The sequence below is a fragment of the Capra hircus genome, chromosome 7, assembly GCF_001704415.2.
Source record: "Capra hircus breed San Clemente chromosome 7, ASM170441v1, whole genome shotgun sequence".
Taxonomy (NCBI): domain Eukaryota; kingdom Metazoa; phylum Chordata; class Mammalia; order Artiodactyla; family Bovidae; genus Capra; species Capra hircus.
In genome coordinates, this window is record NC_030814.1 from 37412160 (window position 1) to 37426554 (window position 14395).

At 38.6% G+C, this 14395-nt stretch overlaps 1 protein-coding gene and 1 non-coding gene across 4 annotated transcripts in view; both read left to right on the forward strand.

Moving 5' to 3' along the window:
- The window catches only part of GABRB2 (gamma-aminobutyric acid type A receptor beta2 subunit), a 305548-nt gene that overhangs the window by 82214 nt on the left and 208939 nt on the right, over positions 1 to 14395 (forward strand). The window lies entirely within an intron of this gene.
- On the forward strand, positions 611 to 682 carry TRNAS-GGA. Its single transcript has one exon. It is a non-coding gene; the product is annotated as a tRNA-Ser (tRNA).

Below are 14395 nucleotides of genomic sequence, written 5' to 3' on the forward strand. Positions count from 1 at the left end.
TTCATAGCTGTTTGTAAGGTCTCCTCAGACAACCATTTTGCCTTTTTGCATTTCTTTTTCTTGGGGATGGTCTTGATCCCTGTCTCCTGTAAAATGTCACAAACCTCTCTCCATTGTTCTTCAGGCACTCTTGACTATCAGACCTAATCACTTGAATCTATTTGTCACTTCCACTGTATAATTGTAAGGGATTTAATTTTGGTCATATCAGAATGGTCTAGTGGTTTTCCCTACTTTTTTCAATTTAAGTCTGAATTTGGCAATAAGGAACTCATGATCTGAGCCACAGTCAGCTCCTGGTCTTGTTTTTGCCAAATGTATAAAGGTTCCCTGTCTTTGGGTGCAAAGAATATAATATCAGATTTTGGTATTGACTACCTGGTGATGTCCATGTATAGAGTCTTCTATTGTGTTGTTGGAAGAGGGTGTTTCCTATGACCAGTGCATTCTCTTGGCAAAACTCTATTAGCCTTTGCCCTGCTTCATTCTGTATTCCAAGGCCAAATTTGCCTATTACTCCTGGTGTTTCTTGACTTCATACTTTTGCATTCCAGTCCCCTATAATGAAAATGACATCTTTTTGGGGTGTTAGTTCTAGAAGGTGTGGGCTTCCCTGGTGGCTCAGAGGTTAAAGCGTCTGCCTGGAATGCAGGAGACCCAGGTTCGATCCCTGGGTTGGGAAGATACCCTGGAGAAGGAAATGGCAACCCACTCCAGTACTCTTGCCTGGAGAATCCCATGGAGGGAGGAGCCTGGTAGGCTACAGTCCATGGGGTCGCAAAGAGTCGGATACGACTGAGCAACTTCACTTTCACTTTCTAGAAGGTCTTGTAGGTCTTCATACAACCATTCAACTTCAGTTTCTTCAGCATTGCTGGTCAGGGCATAGACTTGGATTACCGTAATATTGAATGGTTTGCCTTGGAGACGAACAGAGATCATTCTGTCATTTTTGAGACTGCATCCACGTACTGCATTTCAGACTCTTTTGTTGACTATGATGCCTCATCCATTTCTTCTAAGGGATTCTTGCCCACAGTAGTAGATATAATGATCATCTGAGTTAAATTCACCCATTCCAGTCCATTTTAGTTCGCTGATTCCTAAAATATCGATGTTCACTCTTGCCATCTCCTGCTTGACCACTTCCAGTTTGCCTTGATTCATGGACCTGACATTCCAGGTTCCTTTCAGTATTGCTCTTTACAGCACTGAACCTTGGTTCTATCACCGGTTACATCCATAACTGGGTGTTGTTGCTTTGACTCCGTCTGTTCATTCTTTCTGAAGTTATCTCTCCACTGATCTCCAATAGCATATTGGGGTACCTACTTACCTGGGGAGTTCATCCTTCAGTGTCCTATCTTTTTGCCTTTTCATACTAATCATGGGGTTCTCAAGGTAAGAATAACTGAAGTGGTTTGCCATTCTCTTCTCCAGATCTTTTTTACTTCAACAAAGATCTTCATAACCCAGATAATCATGATGTTGTGATCACTCACCTAGAGCCAGACATCCTGGAATGTGAAGTCAAGTGGGCCTTAGAAAGCATCACTATGAACAAAGCTAGTGGAGGTGATAGAATTCCAGTAGAGCTGTTTCAAATCCTAAAAGATGATGCTGTGAAAGTGCTGCACTCAATATGTCAGCAAATTTGGAAAACTCAGCAGTGGCCACCAGACTGGAAAAGGTCAGTTTTCATTCCAATCCCAAAGAAAGGCAATGCCAAAGAATGCTCAAACTACTGCATAGTTACACTCATCTCACATGCTAGCAATGTAATGCTCAAAATTCTGCAAGCCAGGCTTCAACAGTATGTGAACTGTGAACTTCCAGATTTTCAAGCTGGTTTTAGAAAAGGCAGAGGAACCAGAGATCACATTGTCAACATTCGCTGGATCATCAAAAAAGCAAGAGAGTTCCAGAAAACATCTATTTCTGCTTTATTGACTATGCCAAAGCCTTTGACTGTGTTGATCACAACAAACTGTGGAAAATTCTGAAGAGATGAGTATACCAGTCCACCTTACCTGTCTCCTAAGAAATCTGTGTGCAGGTCAGGAAGCAAAAGTTAGAACTGGACATGGAACAACAGACTCGTTTCAAATAGGAAAAGGACTATGTCAAGGCTGTATATTGTCACCCTGCTTATTTAACTTCTATGCAGAGTACATCGTGAGAAATGCCAGGTTGGAGGAAGCACAAGCTGGAATCAAGATTGCCAGGAGAAATATCAATAACTTCAGATATGCAGATGACACTACACTTATGGCAGAAAGCGAAGACGAACTGAAGAGCTTCTTGATGATAGTGAAAGAGGAAAGTGAAAAACTTGGCTTAAAGCTCAACATTCAGGAAACTAAGATCATAACATCTGATCCAATCACTTCATGGCAAATAGATGGGGAAACAGTGGAAACAGTGACAGACTTTATTTTTTGGTGCCCCAAATCACCACAGATGGTGACTGCAGCCATGAAATTAAAAGATGCTTGTGCCTTGGAAGAAAAGTTATGACCACCCTAGACAGCATATTAAAAAGTAGAGACATTACTTTGCCAACAAATGTCCATCTAGTCACAGCTATGGTTTTCCAGTAGTCATGTATGGATGTGAGAGTTGAACTGTAAAGAAGGCTGAGCACCAAAGAATTATTGCTTTTAAATTGTGGTGTTGGAGAAGAGTCTTGAGAGTCCCTTGGACTGCCTAGAGATCCAACCAATCCATCCTAAAGGAAATCAGTCCCAAATATTCATTGGAAGGATTCATGCTGAAGCTGAAACTCCAGTACTTTGTCCACGTGATGTGAAGAACTGACTCTTTGGAGAAGACCCTGATGCTGGGAAAGACTGGAGGCTGGAGGAGAAGGGGACGGCAGAGGATGAGCTGGTTGGATGACATCACCGACTCAATGGATATGAGTTTGAGTAAACTGTGGGAGTTGCTGATGGACTGGGAGGCCTGGTGTCCTGCCGTCTATGGGGTTGTAAATAGTCCGACATGACTGAGAACTGAACTGAACTGAACTGATCATCTGTTTTATATACTTGTTTAAATAATAACCATGAACTCTGAGCACTTGCTCTGTACCAGACATAGATACGTGCTGTGCTCTTTCATTCTTGAAACAGTCTTGCAAGGTAGACATCACTCTCTCCAGTTTTCAGAGGAGACAGCAGCCCTCCTTTTGTTGGAGGCTGCACAGGCAGTTAGTAATCAGTCACTGAAGCACCCATTCTGTCATGATGTATGTATTTGATAGGTAAACATCCGATAAATTTATTAATTTCTGCAGCATTACTATACCTCCTTCTATAATCAACTTCCACATTTCAGTAACTAAACACAATAGTAGAGGTTTATTTCTTGCTCATTGACTGGCCCAGGGAAGTTGTTCCCTTTTTAGCAGGTAGCTTTCCTTTATGGTGTGACTCAGAGACTCTTGTTTCTTTCCATTTTGGTGCCCTGTCATTCCCCAGGGTCATGAAAAAGAGAGAAGGCCACCATGGTCTGAAAGTGACATGTTGTACAGGCTTGTATTTGATGGCCTGAAAAAGATGAAAAGAGAGGGGGTGGGGAGGGCTGGGAAGTATAGTCCCAGGCTTGGCTTTATAAAATACAAGGACTATAAAGTGTGTGTGTGTGTGTGTGTGTGTGTGTGTGTGTGTGTGTGTGTCTTTCTGTGCACATGTGTAGACTCATGTACCATGTGATCCTAACTTTCTAATATAAGAGCATGCACTGAAAAATTGCCTAAAAGAAAGGTCTAATGTGTTCGTGGTTCTTCTGAATAGTGATATTCTGAGCTATTTAAATTTTCTTCCTCATATCTTTACATAGTGTCCAAATTTTCTATCATCAGCTTTAAAATAATAAAAACCAATAAGCACAATTTTTCAAGGTTCCTGAGAGGGATGCTTCTACTTCATGTAGTGTGGAGTGTCAGGACCTGCAATTTAAGAAGACTTGTCAAGTGCTGAATATACACTCACCGAAGGTAGCAATGCAATGGGTGGTTATACTCACAAAGGAAAGGGAAACCAGTCCAGCACCAGAAAAACGCTGGACTGTTGATGCATTCAGTGGATTTTAAGAATATCTGATGCAGACAGAAACAGTGGTAAATCTCTGTACCCAATGTCACTTTCATCTCAAATTAAAAAAAAAAAATTGCTTTGCCTCCAAAAGTGGTCATATGCATTTCTGTTTCATCTCAGCACATCAAGTATTCTCTTGGAAGCCTTGACCAAGCATATTCTCTTTGCTCCAGCCTGGGTCTGCAAATTGGCCTTCTACTCAGCTTCTGTAAGCTTGTCAGAAGTATGAAAGCAGTGATGTGTGCTTATTTTAAAATGTCCTTTTTTTGTTAATACTGTCAGATCTCTTCAGAGGCTGTTGCCTCAGAAAGAATGAGCCTATCCCATGCTGAGCAGAACAAAAATAAGTGTCTAAAATACAGAAAAGGGTCTACTTCGCACTTCTGTCTCTCTGTCCATTTCCTTATATATTTCACTTTTGCTTTAAAAATCACTTCTCAGATTGAAGGAGAAAAATAATCAAATAAAATAGGATGGACTCTACTCCTTTCAAGTATGCATAAATAAGGCAAATTTGGTTGAAAGAAGAATGCATAACGTGATGTAAGATGCATTGTAATCCACCAGAAATGCTTAAGGAAATCTAGGTGAGGTGTTTGTTTGTCTATTCCCTGCTCCTCAGTATCTGTTGCAAAGTTGTTCTTTTGTGAGTAGCAGATTAATGAACCATTACTGCAGACTTCATGGGGGATCAAAAAACACAAGAAGCATCTGGTAAATAAGTTCATTTTGATGTACTTAATAATACTGTGCCCTGCTGGCCGGGGTGCCGTAGACAGAAAATGGATTCTTAAAATTTAATGGCACAGATCTTGAAGGATCAGTTCCAAGACCAGATATACCACATCTCAAAAAAAGTCAAATTTTGCATCAGCGATGACTTTATTGATTTGGTTTGAAAATAGAATGGTGATGTGCAAGTAACGTTAATCAAGGTAAGTTTTTAAAAATAAAAATGGTGTTATATCAGTCATATATGTAATTTTCCATGGAGATTATAAACATATGCGAGATTTTCCTGATCAACTTGAAAAAGAAACAGTCTCTCTGTACACTGTGGCAACAGTGACTTTTTGATTTTCTTAGTTCAGTTCAGTCACTCAGTCGTGTCCAACTCTTTGTGACCCCATGGACTGCAGCACACCAGGCCTACCTGTCCATCACCAACTCCTGGAGTTTGCTCAAAGTCATGTCCATCGAGTTGGTGATGTCATCCAACCATCTCATCTTCTGTCGTCCCATTCTCCTCTTGCCTTCAATCCTTTCCCAGCATCAGGGTCTTTTCCAATGATCAGTTCTTCGCATTAGGTGGCAAAAGTATTGGAGTTTCAGCTTCAGCATCAGTCCTTCCAATGAATATTCAGGACTGATTTTCTTTAGGATGGACTGCTTTGATCTCCTTGCAGTCCAAGGGACTCTCAGAGTCTTCTCCAATGCCACAGTTCAAAAGCATCAAATTTTCGGTGCTCAGCTTTCTTTGCTTTCTTTATGGTCCAACTCACATCTATACATGACTACTGGAAAAACTATAGCTTTGACTATAAGGACCTTTGTTTGTCTCTGCTTTTTAAGATATGTCTAGATTTGTCATAGCTTTTCTTCTAATGAGTAAGTGTCTTTTAATTTCATGGCTGCAGTCACCATCTGCAATGATTTTGGAGCCCAAGAAAATAAAGTCTGTCACTCTTTGCTTTGTTTCCCCATCTATTTGCTGTGAAGTGATGGGAGCAGATGCCGTGATGTTAGTTTTTTGAATGTTGAGTTTTAAGCCAGCTTTTTCACTCTTTCTTCCACTTTTATCAAGAGGCTCTCTTTAGTTCCTCACTTTCTGCCATACGGTGGTGTTATTTGCGTATCTGAGGTTATTGGTATTTCCCCCTGCATTCTTGATTCCAGCTTGTGCTTCATCCAGTCTAGCGTACTTTTGTTCTTCCATGTCTGTTCTTAGTGCATTTGTGCAAAAGAAGAGAGAGCATACTTCTAGTTTTTTAATATTTTTCTAACATATTAAAAATAAATGACTTTATTTTCTTAATCTAAAATAAAAGGTTTACTAAATAACTGTGTAGAAATCCAAAATTATTAAACAAGGGATTGTTTCTTTGCAACATGATTCTTCATTTTCCACACACAATATCTTAGCTAATTAAGTGTCCCTAATATACATTTTGAAGTGTACAGTTCGGCAGCAATAAGTACATTCATATTATTGTGCCCCTAATCTCTAGGACACTTTTCCTCTGGCAAAACTGAAACTCTGCTCATTAAACAACTCCACATATACTTCTCCCAGCCCCTAGGAAATATCATTTTGTTTTCTGTTTCTATGGAATTGACTGTTTTATATACATAATGTGAGCAGAATCTGTTTGTGATTAGGTGAGTTTGCTTAGCATAAGGTCCTCAAGAGTCATCCATGTTGTGGCATGTGCCTGAATTTTCTTCATTCTTAAAGCTGGAAACGAATCCATCATATATGCTACATTTTGTTCAAACACTCCCCTGCTGTTGAATGTCTGGGTTGTTCCCACTGCTTGGCTACTGTGAACAGGAGTGTACACATATCTCTTTGAGATCCTGCTTCATTCCTTTGATATGTACTGTGCAGTGGGTTTGTTGGATCATGTAGTAATTCTATTTTTAATGTTTTGAACAGCTGCCATTGTCCTCAACACTTGTTATTTTCTTCCTTTCTTTTTTTCTTCCTCTCTCTCTTTTTTTATGGCCATTCTAATAGATATGAGGTGATATTCATTGTAGTTTTGATTAGCATTCTTTAATGATTAGTGATGTTTAGAATTTTCTTATATGCTAATTGACCATTTGTATTTCATTTTTGGAGAAATATCTATTTAAGTCTTTCGCCTGCTTTTCAGACTCGTTATTGATTGATTTACTGCTGAATTGTAGGCATTCTTTATATATTCTGGATATTAACTCCTTGTCATATTTGCAAATATTTTCTCCAATACCATGGGTCGTCTTTTCACTCTGCTGACTGAATCCTATATAGATTTTCTATATTCCCATTTGTATTTTTTGGTTCTGTTGCCAATACTTTTAATGTCATGTCTAAGAAATCATTAACAAATCCACATCATGAAGGTTTTCCCCTATATTTTCTTCAGTTTTAGATCTTATATCTAGGTCTTTAAGAATACATTTTGAGTTACTTTTAGTATATGGGTAAGATAAGTGTCCAACTTCATTCTTTTGCATGTAGATCTCCACTTTTTCTGACACAACTTATCGAAGAGACTGCTGTTGCTTTCTCACTAGGTGGTCTTGGCTTTCTTTTTTTTCTAATTAATTCATTTAATTGGAAGCTAATTACTTTACAATATTGTAATGGTTTTTGCCATACACTGACATGAGTCAACCAGAGATCAAATTGCCAACATCCGCTGGATCATGGAAAAAGGAAGAGAGTTCCAGAAAAACATTTATTTCTGCTTTATTGACTATGCCAAAGCCTTTGACTGTGCGGATCACAATAAACTGGAAAATTCTGAAAGAGATGGGAATACCAGACCACCTGACCTGCCTCTTGAGAAACCTATATGCAGGTCAGGAAGCAACAGTTAGAGCTGGACATGGAACAACAGACTGGTTCCAAATAGGAAAAGGAGTACGTCAAGGCTGTATATTGTCACCCTGCTTATTTAAATTCTATGCAGAGTACATCATGAGAAACGCTGGGCTGGATGAAGCACAAGCTGGAATCAAGATTGCTGGGAGAAATATCAATAACCTCAGATATGCAGATGATACCACCCTTATGGCAGAAAGTGAAGAGCCTCTTGATGAAAGTGAAAGAGGAGAGTGAAAAAGTTGGCTTAAAGCTCAACATTCAGAAAATGAAGATCATGGCATCCGGTCCCATCACTTCATGGGAAATAGATGGGGAAACAGTGTCAGACTTTATTTTTGGAGGCTCCCAGATCACTGCAGATGGTGATTGCAGCCATGAAATTAAAGGATGCTTACTCCTTGGAAGGAAAATTATGACTGACTTAGATAGCATATTAAAAAGCAGAGACATTACTTTGCCAACAAAGGTCTGTCTATTCAAGGCTATGGTTTTTCCAGTGGTCATGTATGAATGTGAAAGTTGGACTGTGAAGAAAGCTGAGTGCTGAAGAATTGATGCTTTGAACTGTGGTGTTGGAGAAGACTCTTGAGAGTCCCTTGGACTGCAAGGAGATCCAATCAGTCCATCCTAAAGGAGATCAGTCCTGGGTGTTCTTTGGAAGGACTGATGCTGAAGCTGAAACTCCAGTACTTTGGCCACCTCATGCAAAGAGTTGACTCATTGGAAAAGACTCTGATGCTGGGAAGGATTGGGGGCAGGAGGAGAAGGGGACAACAGAGGATGAGATGGCTGGATGGCATCACTGACTCGATGGACATGAGTGAACTCCAGGAGTTGCTGATGGACAGGGAGGCCTTGCGTGCTCCAGTTCATAGGGTCTCAAAGAGTCGGACACGACTGAGTGACTGAACTAACTGACTGACTGACATGAATCAGCCATGGGTGTACATGTGTTCCCCATCATGAACCTCTTTCCCTCCTCCCTCCCCATCCCATTCCTCAGGGTCATCCCAGTGCACCAGCCCTGAGCACCCTATCTCATGCATTGAACCTGGACTGGCGATTCATTTCACATATGGTAATATACATGTTTCAATGCTATTCTCTCAAATCATCCCACCCTTGCCTTCTCCCACAGAGTCCAAAAGTTTGTTCTTTACATCTGTGTCTCTCTTGCTGTCTTGTTTATAGAGTCATCGTTACCATCTTTCTAAGTTCCATATGTATGCGTTAATATACTTATTGGTGTTTTTCTTTCTGGCTTACTTCACTCTGTATAATAAGCTCCAGTTTCATCCACCTCATTAGAACTGATTTGAATGCATTCTTTTTAATTGCTGACTAATATTCCATTGTGTATATGTACCACAGCTTTCTTATCCATTTGTCTGCCAATGGACATTTAGGTTCTTGTTGAAAATATTTTCCATATATACAAAGGTTTGTTCTTTGACTTTCTGTCCTACTCTATTGATCCGTGTATGTCTTTATGCCAGTACTACACTGTTCAGATTACTGAAGCTTTGTAATAAATTTTTAAATCATTAGGTGGCTATTCAGGATCTGTTGAGATTCCTTGTAAATTTTAGGATGAGTATTTTTATTTCTACAAAAGATTGCTATTGCACTACTTCTGTAAGTATTTTAAAAATATTAAATCTTCCAAACCCTGAATATAGAGTGTCTTCCCAGTTATTTGTGGCTTCTTTAATTTCTTTCAGCAACATTTTGTAGTTTTCAGAGTACTAGTCTTTTATCTCCTTTGTTGTGTTTATCCCTAAATATTTTATCCTTTTTGATGATATTGTAAACAGAGTTTGTTATGTTCTTTTTTTTTTTTTTTTAGTTTCTTTTTTCGATTGTCCATTGTTAGCACAAAGAAACCCAACTGATTTTTGTGTATTGATTTTATGTTTTGCAGTGTTGCTGAATTCATATATTCTAACCTTTATTGTATTTGTGTGTGCTTCTGTTTGGCATCTTTAGGATTTTTCTACCTATAACATCATGTTATTTGTGAACAGAGATCATTTTACTTCTTCCTTTCCAATTTGGGTGTTTCTTATTTCTTTTTATTTCTTAGTTCTTCTGGCTAGGACTTTCAGTACTGAATAGAGTGTTGAGTAGAGTGCTAAAAGTAGAGATTCTTGACCCTGATCTTAGAGAAAAAGTTATCAGACTTTGACCATTGAACACAATGTTAGTTGTGGGCTTGTCATTTATGGCCTTTATTATATTGAGGCAATTTCCTTCTATTCCTAGGTTTTTTTTGTGTGTGTTTTTATCAAGAAAATGTGTTGAATTTTATATACTGCTCTTTTGCATCAATTGAAACAGTCACATGGCCTTTCCCCCTCATTTGGTTATGTCTTATGTTACATTGATTGGTTTTCGTATGTTGAACCATTCTAGGAATGGTTTTTAGGAATGCATTTTAGGAATAAATCACACTTGGTCGTGGTGTATTGTTCTTTTCATTTCTTATAGAATTCTGTTTGTTGAGAACTTTGCATCACTATTCCTCACAGATATTTGTTGGTAGGTATCTTTCTAGGTTTCCCTGGTGACTCAGACAGTAAGGAGTCTGCCTGCAGTTCAGGTAGACCTGAGTTCGATCCCCAGGTCCAGAAGGTTCCCTGGAGAAGGAAATGACAACTGACTCTAGTATTCTTGCCTGGAACCTCCCATGGATGTAGGAGCTTAGTGGGCTAGAGTCCATAGATATCTTTTCATGTAGTGTCTTTGTCTGTTCTTGGTAGTAGGTATCAGGTTCCTTCTTCTTCAATTATTTGGAAGATTTTGGGGTAAATTAGTGCTAATTCTTCTTTAAATGTTTGCTAGAATTCACCAATGAAGTCATCAAGTCCTATACTTTTCTTATTGGGAGGGCCCCAATATAATTTTGTGTCATTTTGTTTCAGTTGTAAACTGGGAAATAACAGTAAATTTTTATCTTTGTAAGCAAAATTAGCAACAGCAGTCATTTTTCCTCTTGGCTTTTGCTTTAATTATTTTATGAACAATTAATACAAATCAGTATTCTTAAAATTAATGCTTTAATGGTATACACTATCTCCTTTTGAGTGCTATAATAATCAGGGTTTGAATTTATATTATTTCATTTATTTCTGCCAGCAGTCAGAGAAGTAGTTATTATTTTACAGCTGAGGAAACCCACGCTTTGGAATATTAAAATATGTAACTAGGAATATACATGAAGTAAGTGGTAGAGCTGGAATTTCAACCAACCCTCTACAATCCAGAATCCTTGTGCTCAAACACTAGGCTATGCTGCTTCCCACATATAGACATTAATGAGAGCTTTCACATATAATGTTTGACATGTATCTTTGGGTAAAGTTACAAGGGACATGCTTCTCAGGTACAGTTATTAATGTTCATATTTCATTTGAAGTTTAAGAAGTGAAAACTGAAATGTAGAGAGGTAAGCTACTTCTCTGAGATCATCAGAAAATAAGTAATGGAGGAAGCCCTCAGTCGGATCTCCTATTTTCCCCACAGTGTTCTTTCCCTTGTCTCCCCTGACCCCATCCACTGGTGCCTTGACACTTTGGCTTCTCTGAGTGCATAGCAGAAAACATCATGAATTTCACTAGCTAACTTTTAGTTCATTGCACCCAGATCTCAGAGATATTAAAACTAGATGCATTGTAGGAGGATCATTCTTATAATAGTGGGCCTGTGTATATAAAATTCAGTTCAGTTCAGTCGCTCAGTCATGTCTGAATATTTGTGACCCCATGGACTGCAGCACGCCAGGCTGCCCTGTCCATCACCAACTCCTGGAGCTTACTCAAACTCATGTCTATCGAGTTGGTGATGCCATCCAGCCATCTCATCCTCTGTTTTCCCCTTTTCCTCCCACTTTCAATCTTTCCCAGCATCAGGATCTTTTCAAATGAATTAGTTCTTTGCATCAGGTGGCCAATGTATTGAAGTTTCAGCTTCAGCATCAGTCCTTCCAATGAATATTCAGGACTGATTTCCTTTAGGATGGACTGGTTGGCTTTCCTTGCAGTCCAAGGAAGTCTCAAGAGTCTTTTCCAATACTACAGTTCAAAAGCATCAATTCTTCAGTGCTCAGCCTTCTTTATGGTCCAACTCTCACATCTGTACATGGCTACTGGAAAAATCATAGCTTTGGCTAGACAGACCTTTGTTGGCAAAGTAATGTCTCTGCTTTTTAATATGCTGTTTGGGTTTGTCATAGCTTTTCTTCCAAGGAGCAAGCGTCTGTTAATTTCATGTCTGCAGTTACCATCTGCAGTGATTTTGGAGACCAGGAAATTAACTCATAATAAAAAGGATCTTGGGATGTGTAATTGATTGCATCATGTAGTTATTAACATATTTGAAAAATTAATTTGTGTGAGTGTAGAAAAGGAAAGAGATGGACTCTTAGGGTAGTGTCTATTACATTGTAATGTAATTTTATTACAGTTTAAATTTTCCTAAAAATGTAGCTTTTTTGAGGACTCACTACATACTTCTAAGGTAAGAAAAATACAAAAAAGGAATGTTTACATCCATATTTTGAAACGCAGAAAGCTTATTACTTTTATAATTGCATTTTTAATGGTTTATGTCTGAGTTTTATCCTGAACACAAATTTAAGAACCATTAAAAATGCAGTTATAATAAGCTTTTTTCAAAATTAGCATGTATTCATATGTTACAAATTATTTAGAACCTAAAATTGCTAATTTTAGAAAATAAATTTATGAACTTTACTCTTACAGTAGGTACTATGTGTTGAGCCATATAAAATTGCCAACAGTCAAACATTTTCAGACTCACAAAAAAATGTCAATCTCTTGTGGCTCAGTCTAAGACTTAAGGAATCATTTCCACCATTCTCTTGAAAAAACTTCCTGAAATGGTTAGAATAAGCTTGTTTTAGCTTGCTAGAAACATTTTTCCATTTAAATTGTTTCTGAGTAAGAGCATCCCTTCGTATACTGCCCTACAGTCCTTCTGGTTACTTTGGGCTTCTCTGGAGTAAGGCATATATTCTGCAAAACAAAACAAAACAAAAAAAACCAAAAACAGAAACAGATATCTTCATCATTCTGCAAGGTCAAATTAAGTTCATGTAATCTCCTTTTGTGTTAAATTGTGCCTCTGTATGTGTATACAGGAATATGTGCACGTGCCTGTATCCACGACTTCAGTATTCAAATCCAAGAGAGTTCTCAGATTAAATATTCATGCCCTCCTCTTGCCAGTAAACATATAATTTATTGTTCTAGTTTTTTGTTGCTGTATATGTGGCTGAGTAGATAGATACATAGGTCAAGGTATATTTCCCCCTCAGTTTTTGTTGGAGTGGGGTGTCAAGGTGAAAAATACGACATTGGGAAATGATAAGTCAGAACCAAAGCTGGCACGGAGGTGAGGGCTCCAGAGGCAGCTCGTGCACTGCAGAGAACATGGGCTCCATCTCCAGGGGGACCCTGGCTGAGCCAGGTCTGAGAACATTGTTGACTGAGTGACACCAGGAAAGTCACTCACTCTCAGTGTTTCAGATGTGTCACCTGAAAACTGGAAATGATGAGGATATTGACCATGATAACAGCCAGTGTTTGTTGAGCATTTAATCTGGGCCAGACATTCTACTCATCATTTTATTTGGGTAAATTTACTTGCTACTAGAAACTATTATTTCCATTATTACATTACATTATTTGCATTATAGAACAGGATGTCTCGGGCAGGTTAGTTGAACAGCAGCTAGTCCCTGGTAGATCTAGTCAGTAACTTATAGGTAGATCTAATCAGTAACTGTTGTGATGATTAATGAAATAATGCATGTGAAAAGGGTTAGCCTAGAGCCAGTATTGGGTATATATAAGGCATAGACAAATTAGAATGCAAACTACTCTAAAGCAATTTGAGATAAAGTTACAGAGTAATTAAAAAGCACAAAATGAGAGGGAACAAATCATACATATAAAGAGTGTTTTTAACATTGATTATCTTGGAGTGAACTGAGTCCCCTGCTGAGGGTATTCTGTATTAAGAGACGTATTTAACCAGTTATACTTGTTTGATTTTTTTAGCTATCCTTAGATTGAGTCCCATTATAGCCGAGAAGGTGGATCAGTAATAAAATACGGAATGAACTAAGTAAAAGTAGTGGGAAAGCCTAACTCATTGACCAGGTGCATTGTAGATTCACATACAAGAAAATAGCACTTCTGAACTTCGATTCCCCTTATGGGTGATCTTAGGTTCATCTCTCATGTCCCAGATATGTCTCCAGCAATTAGTCAGAGATGTTACCATGTGCTTCTTCCAAAAATGTTGCAATTGAACATCTGGAGTGATGGCTTCAGGGGAGGTGAGTTTTACTCTCTTTCATTCTAGTTTAGGAGGCTGAGATTGTGGAAGTGTTACCATGGCCTATAATTGAATCAACAATTTGTGGGCTCAGGTGTGGAAGATGGAAAACATTTTAAAGAGCCAGGCTGTGTGAGAATTTTCACACTTCTGAGTTCTTTTTGCTTTGGACAGATAAACTGTGTCCTTCACAAATCCTCATCCCCAGCCTTAGGGACTTTGCTAGTAGTAGAACTGGAGGAGCTATGAGAAACTGAAAGAACAGTGGCTCTGAAGGTGTTTGAAACATATGGAAAAAGGATGGAATGAAAATTCATTCTCAAATGCCAGGGTGTGGAGAGAATAA